The sequence below is a fragment of the Pipra filicauda genome, unplaced genomic scaffold (genome assembly GCF_003945595.2).
Source record: "Pipra filicauda isolate LSUMZ 115617 unplaced genomic scaffold, ASM394559v2 scaffold183_size1465899_pilon, whole genome shotgun sequence".
Lineage (NCBI taxonomy): Eukaryota > Metazoa > Chordata > Aves > Passeriformes > Pipridae > Pipra > Pipra filicauda.
In genome coordinates, this window is record NW_024104291.1 from 565,320 (window position 1) to 582,545 (window position 17,226).

The 17,226-nt window shown below is 40.9% G+C and overlaps 1 long non-coding RNA gene across 3 annotated transcripts in view; it reads left to right on the forward strand.

Annotated features, from left to right (window-relative positions):
- Positions 1–17,226, forward strand: part of LOC113989413 — a 40,192-nt gene that overhangs the window by 7,893 nt on the left and 15,073 nt on the right. The window contains exons 2-3 of one of the 3 annotated variants that reach the window (XR_005563051.1): positions 9,618–9,695; positions 10,088–10,137. The exons of 1 other annotated variant lie outside the window; for it this stretch is intronic. This is a non-coding gene — a long non-coding RNA (uncharacterized LOC113989413). The remainder of the gene's footprint in view (positions 1–9,617; positions 9,696–10,087; positions 10,138–17,226) is intronic. One more of the 3 variants, XR_005563052.1, reaches the window with a different exon arrangement.

Genomic DNA, 17,226 nt, shown 5'->3' on the forward strand with positions numbered 1-17,226 from the left:
TACACTAGATTTTGCATCCTGCTGCCTGTACTGTGGATAAGACTCACCATCTACAGTAAAAAAACTTATGTTCCCTTTCCAAAGTAAGTATTGTCAATATAAGTCATCTTCTTAACTAGGCCATGACATCAGCCCTTTGCAGATCCTTGAGTGTGAAATCCACATGAACAGTAAAACAACTCCCATGGCATAAATAAACTCTACAAGAAGTATTTAATACAAAGGGAAGTAAGCTTGAGAGAGCATTATAGTCAAAGATATTATCATGTGATTATACTCTTTGTTAATTCTTTTTATTAATAAGAATTGAATTTCAGAATAGCTTTTAATGTACTTCTAACAGAGCCATGCACAGACCCATAGGAGATCCAGAAGCTGCAGAGCAGATGTGAGGACACTGACAGACAACCATAGTGAGTTGGGAATTTCCCATTTCTCACAGTGTTGCTGACTCAGTTCAAGGACCTGCACAACAATTTCAGCTCTTTTAAACTTAGATGTGCAATACTGAGCACAGTAAACCAGTTTCAGTGCCTTTGAGTTGGCAGCAGTATGATAGCCTGTAGCAACTCTTAGGCCAGTGAGCCTGATTTTCTCACATATAGGCAACAGAGTTTGCTTAGCCTGTATGTCTTGCCAAAATTCAAGTGGTTCTGACCTTCTAATGCCTAAAGCACTCCCTCCTCAAATCTCAGATTGAATGATATGACACCTCAGGATTATCAGGAAAAAATTACATTCAGTCTAGTGGGTGTCCCCATCTTGCTAAGACCACAATTAATATACTTCAGTTTCAGGTGTGTGGCGCAAAACCTAGAGCCAAGGTTCCAGAAATCTTGGAGGTGTCAGAATGTGTTTTAAGAATATTGCTGTTGCCTGTGGGAGTGGGAGCCAGGGAGACATGATCTACATGCATATATCTGGAGGAATGGTATGAGCATGGGATGTTTATTAGATTTGACTGCAACCAGCAATTAGCTGAGTCAGAGGATAAAAATGAGTAATAAACATTACATTTTCAGTATGTAGAGGAAGGGATTGCACTGGGAAATGTGCACTTGATGTTTTTATATTCAGGTTTGGCCTTCCAGGAAGAGAGGGCTCCAAAAGAATGATAAAAATGCACACTTCTTTTTTTTTTCCCCAGGACCTTGTTTCTTCCCAGAAAATGATGTTTGGCAGAACAGAATAACATTTGGCCAGACCTTAGGGGATTTTTATGAGTTCCATGTGCAGTGTACTGAAGCCTTAGTTTAATTGGCCTTAAATCCCTCAGAAAGATACACATCCTGCATCCACATCCACTCAGCCTGCTCTCTTTTTTCAACCTTGTTATTGTAACTATAGATTTCTCTTGCTTTAGTCCAGTCTTATGCTCATGTAGAGTCAGTTGCTACAGTTTGGGGTGTGTCAGGAAAGCAAAATTCACAGCCTTTTTTTTAGAAAAGCTTTTCTCCTACTTCCAGAGAAGTTTTAATTTTGGAACTTAGCATGGAAACCAGCACTCTACCCAAAGCTATTTCATGCCCCACAAATTCCTCATCTGTGGAACTTAACGAAACGGCTTTTTATAACATCAATATCATGCATATCCTAGGTGGCCAGTCCTGCGCAATTCTAAAACTAAAATTGCTTAGTACGTTTTGCAAAAGAAATTGACTCAGGAAGAGGGATATTCTGCGTTGACATGATTAATTTTCACTGGGGGAAAAAAAAAAAAAGCAAGCCCGAGCGTGCCTTTAGCGAATCGCCCGGTGAGATGGATCCTTTCAAAACACAGTCTAGCTCTCAGCACTTGAGCAGTTTGCACTGAAATTCTCGTTCGGGCCCTTGCACGGCAGGATCCGTGCCCGGTCCCTCCCCGTCTCCCCCCAGATCCGTGCCGGCTCCATCCCTGCCTGTTCCCGGATCCGTGCCCAGTCGGTCCACATCTTCCCCCAGACCCAGGCCCAGGCCATTCCCATCTCCCCCTGGATCCGTGCCCGATCCATCTCTCCCCGCTATCGAGAGACGCGGAGCTAGAGCTCCGCCTGGCGAGTGAGGGAGGAGCCGCGGCCATGAGAGCTCGGCGCGGATGGGCGAGCGCTGCCCGCGTCGCGGTGGCCCCCGATAAGAGGAGCATCATCCATGTTTCTTTCCAGAGCTCTGCTGCCTCGTCTCCAGCCATGCCTCCCTGTGCTTTTGTCCTCCCTGCTCCGGTAGTGCCTGGCTCACGCTGTTCCCATCCATCCACCAGCTCTGGCATGCTGCAGCCCAATAGTGCTTTGTGTTTGCAGAAATCACCGTGACTCCAAGTGTAACGAAGTAGGGATTAACAAGGGGTTCAGGAAAACGGAGAGGCTTGTTGCTAGTGGCTGTGGCAGGGCATCCTGATCCATCGTTGTCTCTTTTGGACAAACTCAGGCCAGACTTGTGGACTGGAGGGCCTGGAACGCTGAGATTGAGGATATGGGACCAGACGCTTACCAGGCCTGGACTGCAACTGGCCCCTTTCTTCACCCTCTCCTGTACTAAGCATGATGCAGTGTCACTCCATGATGTCCATATGTAAACCCCTATGCTTATGCTGCAGAGGCAGAGGCAGCGCCCTCTCAGGGCTGGGGAAATGTGAAGGGCTGTTCAGCAGCCGTGAGCAATGGGTGCCAACCTCTGGAGGTGGGAGGGACTGAACATGCTACATTTTGTGGTAGTTGCCAGCAGTTATCAGGTGTAGCTTAGAGAGGAGGTGAGTGCTGCAGGCAGGACAGGTATGTTCCTCTCGTCATCCTCCTCTAGCCAGCAATCGTAGTATGTGGACTATCATTAAAATGTCTGTTCTGTGACACTCAAAAAAGGCCAATGCCCAATGTAAAAGGGAGGTTTATTGATGGAAAGGTATACATGATTATGCTACATATCTGGAGAGATGTGCCGTGAAAGGAAACAGCGAATGCGACACTCGCTCAAATGACCATAGAATCCCACTGTGATTTGTAACGTGAAATGGCTCTTTCCAGGACTTCATGACCGAAGCAAATAGGGTGCTTGACCACTTGTTCAATGTTTATGGTGGTCCTGCAGAGAAAAATCCAAAAGAAAATAACCTCGATGAAAACAAACCAACGGCTGCAGGATACAAAATACAGGTATTTTACTTCAAGATACAGGGTAGTCAGTTCCTTCTGTGGAAGCTGGACCAAGGTCTGGCAGCAAACTATGCCTGTACCCCTTGGAAACTGCTCAGCAAATAACAACCAGCATAACCGCTGTGCTGAGCAGGTTGCAGACTGGACCCGCTCTATAGCAAGGCAGTATTGTGCCTCTGACTATTTAACACACTGCTTCCGTGATTCATGCCACCTCATGATCTCCTCAGATAACTGTCCATGAGAAGGTTTCTATAAGTCCATGTGAAACACCTTGCCTATGCCTCTGAAGCACAGGCTTCAGGGGGGGAGAATTTCAAGGATGGCTACAGGTAGACTGTTCCTTGCTATGTGTCCGTGCTTTTGAGGAAACTTAGAAGGTATTTCCCAATCTCTCCATTATTCTGCACTTTGGCTTTCATTCTAGAAGCTAAGCTTTTCCTATGAACAGCAACCTGGTCTCAACTTGGAGTCCCACTGCCATGGTACAGGACCTGGCTACTGTCTCTGTCTGCTCCCTGAGAAGCCTCATGGAGACCTTATATCTTTGAGAACGGTTATGTTTTACCCACTCTTTCAATCCCCCTGCTCTTGCTACTTTATATTTCACTTCCTTACCTGCTTGGATTTTTTTTTCTGGCTTTCACTTACCTTTTTAAATCATTAGTCCATTTCTTCAACAATCTCTTTGCAAGGTGATGTATATTGAGCAACAGCATACTCTTCTGGAGAAGAAGGAAATAAATGTTCCAATTAGCCACTTCCTGAGCCTTTCCCTGGAAGCGGATATACCTTACGCATGCTTAAGTTGGAGATCCTTGAAATGTCCTTCATTCTGACACATGCATTTTTGTTTTCTAGTCATGCTCACTCGACACCTTGGGCATGAGACCAAACTCACTGAACTGAAATGACTCTCTCCCCTGGCCCTAGATTCAGATACTGATGGAGTTCAGAGGAGTGTTGGTTCCAGCAGGGCTGGGTCTGGGTCTCCCTTAATGCACACTGTCCCTCCCCCAAACTTCAGACTGGTTAAAATCAAAGACCTACCTGTTTCATAGTAATCATAGATCTGCACAGGAGCTGGCTTGGATTGGGTCACTATAAAGTTCTGCTCAACTGAGAAAATGATTTCTTTCCTTTTCTTCTGTGAGATCTGGAAATGAAGGGACAGAGACCACGTCTTTTATTTGTACAACACCATCTGGAGCAGACGAGGGGGGTAACATTGCATATTCCAAATCCCACTGATGCTGCACGTAGAGTATGGTACAGAAATTATCTAAAACGTGTTTGGAGACTCCAAAGTGAACCTGAGCTGAACAGCTATGCGTTTGTTATCCTGCTTGTATTACCTGATTCTGTAATTATTACAGATCCTACTGCCAGAGAAGGAAAAATTGTCCAAAGCGATTGAGTTTAATTCTCCATGATTTCTCCAGTGGTCAGGATGATAAAGTCTGGTATTCCAATACCTCCCATTTCGGACATGAACATTATGTTCCCCCAAGAAATTGGGAATCGATTTAATGTACATCACTGGGATATTGGCTTCTTTTTTTAGTTCTACAGGGCCACGAGCAAATTTACTTTGACATTTACTATGTAAATTCTGATCCAGGGATTAGATTACAGGTTAAATTTTGTAGTGAACTAGTGCAAGAGAAGTAATGGAAATCTTTCCAGAGGAGAACAAAAGCAGTGTTTCATGTCCTGTTGGAAGGACTGAGGTTTATGAGAAACCTACCAAGGAGACGTACACACAAGGGAACCTCTTTTCTTGTGTTTATCTACTTTTGACTGAAAGGAGAAAGAGTTTTGATTCATTTCTTTGTGCTTTTTTGGATTAACTTTGTTTTCTAGTGGCTAGTAGGGCAGGTGTCAGTTTGAAGCTGTTTGGAAAGCTGGAAAATTGGAAAGTTACATGCAGTTTGGGAAATAATCTGCTTAGTGATTATGGGGGGAAACTGATGAGGAAGACAACACGATAAATGCCTTTTATAGAGTTTAATCATACTGTAGTTGTATCTATTACATGCTGTTTCCATTCTTTGTGGTAATCAAATAGACAGTGACCAGAACTTACATTTTGCAGATAAAGAATGTGATTTTTCTTGTTTTCTACTTGCATCACTGTATTACTGCCAATGAGCTTTAAAACAAGAAAATGAAGACAAATATATTTATAAAACATTAAAAAACAAGTGCTACCTCAGCCCTTATCACTACATGGCTGTTGGATTCATTCTTCTCCTAGCCAAGTATCAAGGGCTGGAAACTGGTTTTTAGAGTCGTTGTTGAATAGATGGAAAGGATAGAGAAAAACCTACCACTTGAAATCAAAATGAGTTCTTTTTTGTACCTAAACCCATGAACAAAAAACACACCTTAAAAGTATAAGCATGATGAACAGACATGGCTACTGACCAAATAAGGACTGTTGTCTCCACTTTTCAGCTTAGACTGGAGTTTTAGACTCACTGAAATAAAAATCGTCATATCTGCAAGGGAATCAGGATTTCAGCTCCGGATTCTAAATTACAAGATCTTAGTATTAGAGTAAGCAAGGTCCTTCTGAAGGACCAAGCTGGGAGGGGGAGTTAGACAGCTGCAACCCTAACACCCCTACTAGAATTTAATGATGCTCTGCTTTATGAAGGTCTCCCTCTGAAGCGGGTTATTGGTAGTGAACACATCCTACTTTGCTAGGGAACCTCTCAAAAGATTTATCCAATTCACCGAACACTGGAACAGAATACTCATACAATAAAATGAGATAAGCAACCAAGTAACTGAAAGCTTCAACCACCAAGTCAACCTCAATCAACCTCTTCTGAGGCCCTACATATTTTGACTTTTTCTCCAAGCCCTGTTTCTTTTCCTAGTCCTTGGAAGTTCTTCCTCTTCAGCATATTTCCTAACAACTCTGCGCCAGGTACTTACAATCCACAGACTTTCACTGTGAACTCAGAATCCAGGACTGTAAGGCTTTCTGGTGCGGTGACTGTGACATCAAATTTTGGCAACACTAAGACAAAGAATGGAAAGAAAAAAACCAACACTGTCACATTGTAAACTTGCAGGCCCTCCTGAGATGAAGTAAAAATGAGGATATATCATCAGTGTTAGGCAGATGAAATGTGATCTCAGAATATAGGTGCCAAGATGATAAAGAACTGACCCAGTCTACAAAGGCTTACTAAAGTATTTCTACAAAACTTTGAAGAGAAGACAGGACTTGGGAGGTGAATCCTGTCATGCCTAGATACCATGCAGAGCTTTGGCCAAGATAGCTTGTGGACATGGGTGGGAAAAGTTTAGTTTGTCTCAATAAAATTTGCAATCCACTTGCTGATTTCTTATGCAGATTTTTATTCTGTTGGCTGAGTGTGTGCAAAATGGGTAATTTCTCTCTTTTTTTTTTTTTTTTTTTTTACTGTTCTCTTTCTTTTTTTATCTCTACAATTCTTAATGACAACTAATTGAAGTTGCATTTGCCAGGAAGCTGTTTGAAGTTTTAGCAGTCAAAACGGTTGACTGATATGGGCTCATGTCTAATAATGTTTTCTACACTGAATAAAAACAATGGATGGCATTTACCATACTCCTCCACAAGGAATGAATGGTTTGTTCTGTCTCCTGACTTCTTTGCTACAGTAATTTTGTAGTTCCCCAGAATAGGTTCTTCAGTTAGTAGGAATTCTTTCTGGATAATGTTCATCTTTGATGCCACATTTTGCCACTGAAAGATCCTGTTGCCCCTTGGATCCTGAATAAAAAAAAGAATACAGACTCACAGGTTGTCTGCCTTGGAAATTTTTTGCTACCAGCATACAAAACTAGAACCAAAGAAGAAAACAGGACTTCAGCAAATTAAAGTTGTTTTAACTTGCTGGAGAAGCTGCTTAATGCATGTGCATTGAGATTAATTATGCCTTTGTACTCTGATTATTCATGTTATTATTAATGCAGCTAGATTCTTATCTATTGTTCCCAGATTTAGACACCCTCTGGCACTTTATTTATTAGTCTCAATTATCAGGGAAAGTTGTACAATACTACTCTTTCCTGCTCTTTCCTGGTCTTTAGTATATGTTGCTCTAGATTTGTGTCAAGAGTTGAGAGAAAGAAAATCTCTTTTGCGATTTTCCTTCAGCCAAGTTTATCCCACACAAATCTTGGCCTTTAGGAACACCAGTATCTTTTTTTCAGCTGCCAGGAGTAGGACAGGAGCATTTCTTCTGCATTCACTGGGGTAGCATTTGCCTCTCGGTATATGTTATGGCTAGTTAGACTAAAGAAAACACACTCACAGCATTTCCTTGACTCTTTAAAGCACAAACTTGAAGAAAAACACGTGGAGAACTCAAAATATGTATGTTTCGCTGCAAAGAAAGCAAAGTCATCTGACCTCATGGTATAACATCAAAACTTTTAAGAATGCTATCTAGACATGGACTGCAATTGTTATTTTAAAAATCACCAGAAAATGCCATGGAAGTACAAACATGTAGTTAGTAATTGTATTCACAGACTATATTTGTTCATAGTTTTTATCATCACTTGAGTTACAAAAAGGTATATCCCAAAATAAGTTGAGCAAACTGGAGGAAGTAGAGAGGAGTCAAAGGTAGACACAAGAACACTAAAACTTTTGACTGCTGAAGTAAATATAGGTGTTCTTTACATGTTAGTCTGTCTCAAAAAGCATCCTTGGATTTTGTGATGTTTCTGTTAATTTCTGGTGGGGTACTTAGGAGCAAGATTTGTCTGTGTGTAGACACATATAAACTGATGTGAGCACATGTGCCCTGGATTTTATTATTATTTATATGCACAATGTAGTACAAAGACAAAAAATTCTTACCTCGATTGCAATCAAGGGGTACTGAAAGAGGAAAAAACAAAATGGAAGGAGAGATTAGGTGGTTGATCAAGCACAAATTATTTTTTTCTCAGGACTGTGAGACATATAAAACCAATAGTCAGTATAATATCATTAGTATCCCAGTCTCTTACTTTAACCATTGAAATAGCAGTTTTACTTCATTAAGAAGCTTACATAAAGGGGAGAGATGAAATGAGAATGTTGTGACAATTTCTGATCATACTAGTTTTAGTGCAATCCCGGAACATCTGAGTGAGAGTTATAGAGGCACATGTAAACCATGACTTGGGCTTCTTATTAGCACCAACTCTTTTGTAAAAAAGAAGTGTTGTGCTCTGCATTACAACCACATGAGAGGAGGACAGTAAAGACCCTTCCATCTATTGGTTTATGTACTATGAGCATGAAGACAGATTGCTGGCAATGAAGAGAGTGCCTCTGAGGAGGTAAACAATTGTGGCAGCAACTTTCTTTTTCAATTCCCCCATTTCTAAAACAGGCAAAGTGCCAGGTGGATGACTTATTGATTCTTGCAAGGAACAATTGTCGAACAATAAAACCAGGAGATTGAACCATGGGCTTTCTGCTCAGAGCTAAAATAATGTCTGCAGTAGCAAAGTGGAGGGTTCTTTTCAGCCCTTTCCCAGTGATAGCAGAAGATGGTTTGTCAGGAATTCAAATGGCTACACCCTTGCCTTCTTCCCTGTGACTCTAATGTAGGGGTGGATTATAGCATGTGCTTAGGAAATCACATTTAGTGTCTTTAGCATTTAGTGTCTGCAATATCTCATTTTATCCCCATCAATCCTTTATTGAAAATTTGAGAAGAAGCTGTCTTCCAAAAATTTTAAATACAGGGGAATATGACTGGTTACTCACCGTTTCCTGAACAGGTTTAAAACTGAAATCCAGGGCAACAACACGAAATCTCACTGGAAAGGCAAGGAGCAGGGTGTTAGCATTAACCATAGTTTGTTTGGCTGAGCATGATATTTCACATTCATTAATACTCCCAGTTTCACAAGATCTTTTAACAGTTCCACTTGCATAGGATGCACATAATGAAATGCATCTGAAGGCAGAAGAAACCTACACAGACTCTGAGGAAGGAACTTTTCCTTGGCATTGAGTTCTTGCACTCTTTCATAAAAATTTAGTCAACCACAGAGAAAGGGAATGACTGAACAAATAAGAACTGCTGTGTAGGTCAGGCAGTCTCAAGTGACAGCCATAACTCCTTCAGTGGCTGTAACTCCTTCTGTGGTCATCTGCATGATGTAGGTAAATTTGTTCCTCTTCATTTCCCCATCTCTAAAGCGGGGTTTATTGCCTCAAACACATGAAAGTTCCAAATATTAGTACAGGTGAAGTGTCAGTTTTTCCTAATGCAGTGTCACTCCTCTTAGTTCAGTTTGTTCTCATCTTGTACAGGCTTTTGCCAAACTGCCTTTTTTTTTTCTTTGTGTGTGTGTGTTTGTGGTTGCTTTTTTACAAGAGAAAAATTGGAAGGAGAACAATGAATTAGTGTAGAAGGAAAAACATAAAAATATGTTTTGAAAATGTCTTTGTGAAGCATTGCCTTTTCATAATTTAATTTAATTTAGCCTACTGCTTCCAGCACCAAGCCATTTGACCAATAAACAGACCATGTTGGACACCTTGGTGGCACCAAAATCTGACTGGTAAGCTTTCCTTCCTGTTATAAATCTGTGTAGATAGAACTCATTCCCAATTAAAGTATAGCTAATCTAGTCTAATAGCCGTATTAATTGACTAATCTCTGGAAAGAAGTTTTCTTGTACAGTTTCCTACAGTGCTCTAACTGTGTGCTAGAAGCATTAAAACCTAGAAATTAGTTAATGAAGGGATTTAGATAAATGGTTCTTTGCCTACACAGAGTTCTGCCTGATGTCCAGATGAGAAGTCTGGATAGGGGAATAACATAAGGGCAGGAATACAACAACATGAGAATCTAAAGTCCAAACCCATCACAATCCAGAAAGTAAATAGCAGGAATTTGTGTTTAACAACTTATATATTTTTTTAAATAATGGATTTAACTCTTGGTTTTTAGACTGTGTTTGATGCTGGCCGGAAGCAAATGGAAGCATTGTTTCATGCCAGGTAACGGTCTAATCACTTCTTCCCACTATCCTGACCCGTCACCAGTAATAAAACAGCAGCAGTGAAAGCTTCTGCCAGCTGGGAGGAAAGGACAAAGAAAATAATAGAGACCATGGGATGACAGTCTCCTGACGTTTTGAAGATGACTCTCTGAGCTCCACAGTAAATACTTGTAATGGTTTTAACAGAAACTCTGAAGGGACTGCCCAGATTGTAGCTCAGCCTGAAAAACACCAGGCCGAGAAATTCTATCTGAAGAAATTGCTTCCTAAGGCACATATTATAGACAAAGTAGATATTCACCTCTCTGTCCTGGTTTGTAGATGGGTTTGTCTGTCTGCACGAAAACAATGCTGTCTGTGTTCCAGAGCATCACTGACTGCCGCTCTTCTAGGCTGACTGTGGTGCCCTTGGCAGAGAAGGAAATGAAAGCCAGTGGTGAAGAACGGACAGGGGGAATCTGTGAGGAAAAAGAAAAACAAAGGGAGCTTGTTAGTCTAGAAGTCATTTGCTCAGAATCTGTTGCACAGCAGTACCTGTGAACTGGGCTCCTACAAAGAGATACCACCTCACTTCTACCACCTTCATTACCTTTCTTGGACATTTTCTTGTTTCTTATGTCTGTTAAAAATGCCTGCTTGTCTCTTACTGTCTTACTCTTCTATGCTTCCTTTTTCCTTCAACCAGTCTTATTTTATTCCCTGTTTGTTCCTGTCCTGTGCTCTCTGCTCTAATTTTCTTTTCCTTCTTTATATTTCTTTTCCATTGGAACATAAATTAAAATTAGTTTACCTTGAAATTGAAGCATTATAGACCACTGTTTCCTGTCATGGTTTTCTCAAAAATAGTGATATTAACAGCGCTGTATTCTAGGATTGCTCTGATGGATATTGTCTCATTGAGGTTAAGGAACTGCAGGCAAACCTGACCTGGAGAGTCATTTGGGAGGGCAGCAGGTACCATCAGGACGTACTGCCTGTGAGATCCAAACATCAAAGTGATCACATTCATAGAGAAAGGAGAAACAGCCTTAACAGGATAAAACAAACACTGTTATTATTCAGTAGCTACCAATTGGTTTAGATTAAATATAGGACACGCTACCAGTGCCCCTCATTCCTGCCCTGCAGCTCCCAAATAGCCCACTTCTGGATTCCCACCACAGTTCTGATACTGCCCCGAACTCATGCCCTTTTCCCCTTTGTCTGAGTCCTGGACCTATCTGCTTTTAGCAAAGCACGCTGCTGTTACTACTGCTATTGCCTTTTCTGAACACACACCAACTCCTATGGAAATTCTGCAACAGGCAGAAGGTTTGACAGTATTAAATGGGAACGGTTCACTTGCCATCCACACTCTGTTTTACTCTCCAGATGTAAAAGATGGTCCCTGGCAGTATTTAATACTTAAAGCAAAATTAATATCACTAATTAACACTGTCTTTAAAACCTTTCCATAAACATTAATGGCAATAATATGGTAGTTCTTACGGCTCAGGTTCTTTTGCAGCTGTTACATGCCAGAGAAAAATAGCCAAAAGAAACTTCAGCCACATTTTTCTTGCTATGAGACAGAAGAAAGAGATAAGTTCCATTCCCAAGAAACAATTCATTGTCTATTAGTTTAACAGCTCTGCATCATTCTTCACCTAGTGCTCCAGAGGAAAGAAGTTAGCCCTTCAACTCCTCCGTCTCCTTCCTTTGGTATTAATGCCTTTATAACTGCAGCAAAGGGTGGAGATCCCAGTCTATCCTACTACTCGCAAGAACCTCCCCTAATTCTACTGCAACCTAAACCAACCCACTGTCTTCAGACTGTAACACTTCACTGCAGTTCTCTGAATGTCTGCACAAAATGTCTTTAGTAGTCTTGTTTTCAAGGGGAAGGGCTTTGGTTTTTACGCTGAGACTTGTCACAGTACAGAAAAGCACACAGTGAACTGAATCAGAGTAAATCCATAAAACCCAATAAGCATTTGAGGGGTTTTCCCATTGTTGTTGGAATTTACCATCTGGATTGACAGTTTGGGGGAAGTAGACTAATTTTCTATACTTTGACACCAGATTCTGGTTAAAATAATGTGTTGGCCTCTCGTTTCCCTTGCTTCATAGATATTTTGAGAATTGATGAAATGGAATAATAGAGGTCAGAAACAGAAAGAGATCTAAAAGGTCTTAAATACTTCTACCTTAGCCTTTGAGCACTTGGCAGCATTGTTGAAGTTTAATTCATTTCAGCTTGAAATTAGCCAGCTGAAGTGTCCATGTGAATTTGTTAGTTCCTTGAATTTCTAGTTTTCAAACCTTTGTGGAAGCTAATTGGAAGTTTTTATTAGGGAGGAAAAAAGTCTGCTTTCATCCACCCAGACCTTCTTTTAGGATAAAGAAAGATTACCTTCTTCTTTTGTCTTCTTGTGCTGTGATGACAAAATAAAGCACCTGTAGGCTGCTCCCCACAAGAAAAACAATGCTGGAAAGCAGTTGTTTGATAACTGTGATTAATTTTTTACATTAATACTGGTTCTGGATCTGTCTGGGGTGAAGTTAGGATGTCAGCTTTCTCCACATCAGCCTGCTGTGCTTTGCATTTGAGGCCATAATGAGTTCAGAACTCACCAGTGTTTTGGCTATTGCTGAAGAGTGCTTGCACGGCGCTCTCCCCCACCTCCCAGCCAAAAGCTTTTGGGGTGGGCAAGAGACTGGGACGGGCCACAGCCAGGAGAGATGACCCAAACTGACCAAAAGTATATCCTATACTATATAGCATGATGCTTAACAGTTAATAGGTGGAGGAAAGTGGAAGAGGAACAACATTTGTGTTAGCAGCATTTGTCTTCCAAAGAAATCACTACATGTACTGAGACCCTGCTTCCCAGTAAGTGGCTGGACATCTGTCTGCCAATGGGAAATACTGAATAAATCCCTCTTATGATTTCTTTTTCTTGTGCATCTTTTGCTTTCCTTATTAAACTCTCGTTATCTCAATCCATTAATCTTTTTGACTTCCATCCTGGAAAAGGGAGGTGAGTAAAAGACAGGATGGCTGCTCGGCTGCTGGCTGGGGTCAGTACACCACTGTATGTTATCAAAATGGCTAAATTTTGTAGACCTGAGGCCAGAAATATATGGTTTGAAAGGCAGAGTACCTGCATGGGAGCATGATTTTCTCTAATATCCTGATCTGTTTTGTGACTGTCTCTTCTAGTTTCTGGTTAGTGTGTAATGCAGAGAATTGGGCAGCACTGAACTTTCTTCAATAGAAACATAGGACATAGGGTGACTATGAAATGTTTTTCACGTATACCTTCAAAACAGAAGTATCAAATCATATGAAACTGGAACAGGCAGAAGCAATAGGTGGTTCTCCAGAGGTCTCTCTGTGGCATGCTGTGGCTGTTCAGAACACAGACAATCATCTGATGTTCTGTTTTGAAAACCCACCTCGCTGTCATTTCTGTTGAAGAGGATCTCTATAGATTCTACAGTTAAGGAGATTCACTAAGAATCAGGCTTTATTTTCTCTTCAGTGAGATACCCATACCAGGAGCTATTGAGAAATTCACTGACAAAGACTTGAACTTGAGTTGACATGGTGAACAAAGGAGACAATCAGCATTGCATGTTCTTGCTTTTTGTGGCTTTCTCAGATAGTTACGAATTTATTGCAACATAATAAAGTATTCACTCCGAATAAGTCAATTTGATAATCATCACAGTCCATATCCTTATGCTGCAAGAAGCTTTCTAAGGCTACTTTCGAAAGTTTAATCTAAAGGTCAAGTGGGTTAGGTGACATTCAAAGGTTGTAGAGATGGAGGAGAGTGGTTGCGTATAACTTACTATTATAAGGAGCAGAGGTTTGGCACCAAATATAAAGTCGATTGTGGCTTTAGTCAGGAAGTCCACCCTTGTATTTCCAAGATCTGGCACTAGTCACAATGTCTTCTGTGCACACACGCCTTCTGAATAGTAACCAAATGAAGGACAAAAACAACTCAGGCTTCCTATATCTAGATAATTCACTGCACTAGTTTAAGCCCTCCACTAACCATAATGAAGAAGGTAATGAAATAAACAAACAAGAAATGCAATTATCTGTAATAGAGAAGTTATTGCATTAATATGATTGCAATCAAATAGCCTGGGTGAAAAAAAGCTACCATACCTTATCACAACAAAGGAAACTAGAAGGCATCCCATCTTCTTGTCTATAACATATAATAACTTGTCTTTCACAGGAAAAATAACATACCACTTGATATAACAAAAAGATTGTTTTCAGGGCAAATATTTACAAAGTGACTGATATTTGGGGTTTATGATTTTTTAACCATAAGACTACATCTCATTGTTCTTCAAATCCTAGCATTCTGTTTAACTGAACTGTATATGTGTAAGAAGCTTGTGGAGATCGCTCTGCAGGGAAACTTCATCACCAGCTCAAAAGACTGTATTTCATAGAATCGCAGAATGGCCTGGGTTGGAAGGGACCTTAAAGATCATTTAGTTCCATATCCCCTGCCATGGGCAGGAACACCTTCCACTAGACCAGGTTGCTCAGAGCCCCATCCAACCTGGCCTTGAACACTTCCAGGGATGGGGCATCCACAGCTTTTCTGGGTAACCTGTTCCAGTGCATCACCACCCTCACAAGGAAAAATTTCTTCCTGTTATCTAATCTAAACCTTCCCTCCTTCAGTCTGAAGCCATTCCCCCTTGACATACCACTGCATTCCCTTGTAAATAACCTCTCTTCATCTTGTAGTCAGGTACTAGAAGGTGTACTTTTTGGGGGTTCATTTTCTTCCTCATAGAAGAATTAATTCAGATGACTGGCATCTAAGTTAACCTAAACCTCCTAACCACACACCCACACACCCAGAAGATGTGTAAGACTCTCTCCTTATTTCTCTGTCACTGAGGTTTCTTGGAGATAAGTCTCAAGGTTGATGTGTTTGCAATACTACGATTCCTTTCCAGGAGATTTTTAGAAGAACTTGCTGATCTTTCTGGGTGTATATGAGAAACTGTAAAGTAATGTTGGAGAAATATCTGTATACAGATGGATTATCTTGTGTTCTTGACTCAAAATGGGTTGTTTGCCAGCCTAACTTTGAATATCGTCAAAGCCATAACTTCAGACCTCAGGTACCTTTGTTTAGTAATAGCATACAGAGAGATATCTGTGCGTTTGCGGATGGAGAGCAATGAGAGAGCGTCTTGGCAGTAGTAGAATAAGCTGATTGATTTAGTTTCTTTGTTAAGAAATGACCCACTAGCTTAGTATAGATAGCATTCTGCCACTGAAACAGCCCTGCTGCAGGCATAGTTAGACTGTAAAAATTGAGCCTTTATGGTTGTGGTTTGGTTTATTTGGGGCAGTAAGTACAGTCTATCAGTAAAAGCTTATATTTACAAATAAAATCTGTCCTGTTGTGAAAGACTATAGTAATACTTCTCAACTGCAATTTTTTTTTTTCGTAGAGAACTGGCCACAGTGATTTCTGTCTCTAGGAATTACCTGACCTCAAATTTCACTCACAATCACTGAAAAGAGCTCTACTTCTTTCCTGTGGGAATCATAAAATGGCATTTTATGATGTAGTACTGTCTAGAGCTCCATGTTTTTTCTTGTTTTTGCGGTATTTGTGCTCACATTTCTCTTCATTCTGGTACTCCTCACTCCTGCAGTTCATTGTCATCACCCAAGCATCATTTTTGCTTGATGGCAGCATGAAGGGGTGGTAGTTCTGTGTGTTTGCACAGCCTGGCAGAGCAGCTTTGAACCATCCAGCTTAGCATTGCAGTGGGTAGTGGCATGACCTCTGGCCAAGCCCATATGAGAATTTTCATTATTGCCCTCCTGCCAGCACCCCAGCTGGCACTCTAAAGCCAACTTGGATATGTCTGCAAGACTGTAGCTATGTATTTGTGGTGTAGACACCGTCACCTTTCTTATGAATGGGTTAATTGCTGCATTCAGAAGAGGATCAACACAAAGGAACTTGGTCATTACAGCTGCAAAAATTAGTTGAAAAGCACTGAAGCAATCTGTGACTTTGACTATGACTGCTTCCTACAAAACCTTCTTTAAGTAGATTAGGTTGTAACAATATGTTTAGGCATAGTAAAGGTCGAAATGCTTGGTTTGGCCCAGGTGGTTGGGGAACAATGCTGAAACATGGTAACCACAGATAAAGTCCAGCTTGGTCAATAGGGTCTCCAGTCAAGCATGCAAGATTTTTTTCATTGTTCTAAGATATGTGAACCTTGTCAAAGTCCTCTAGCAGCTCTGCAAGTTAAAAGGATGGTGAGGTCATTAAAGAAAAAAAGTATATCCCTAGCAGAATAGTCACGGCTTGTAGTGATTTCAGTGAGTGATGAAATTTTTTTTCAATGAAATGTGGTGGTGGGGAGAACTGTATATTTCGGTGGTCTATGATGTTTTCAGTCCTGGAGAAGGCAATTGTATAAAAAGTCAACCAGTTGCAAGGATTCTGTTATGCTAGTGACTCTGGTGAGTGTGGATGGGTCATCCATAACCTGTTTTCAAAATTGAGACCTTTATCCATATATGTGTAGAGGCTGAGGTCTGAGCAAGAATAACTGTGTGAACTAAAGTATTAGGACTGTCTTTGCTGTGCAGTTTTGGTGACAAATGTGCCAGTCAAAGGTGAGTGAAGCAGGAATTTGACTGCTGTTGCTGCACTTGCATAAGCCTTAGAGTGGATACTGTTATACTATTGAAATTATCTTTCCTAGTTATACACAGGTTACCTGGCAGTTTTCAGGCTAAGGTACAAATCCAGTGCTACACTTAGGCTATTAAGATAGTCTGCACTTCTTTTGGGAGAGCTTTGCAGTTTTTCTGTCCTTGCATGGACAGGAACAAGGGTTATTTGGCCCTCCTTTCTTTGTGGTCTTGATAGACAGCAGCAAGGGTTCCATTCAGTGTGAAGAGCTCAGTAATAAAATATCTGAGAAATCATCTTGTGTACCAAAAGCTGACACAAGCTGTACATGATGTTGCCATGTATTTGCTCTCCTGGCTACCAGAAACGTACTTCAGGCTGGCCATCTCTTGCATGTT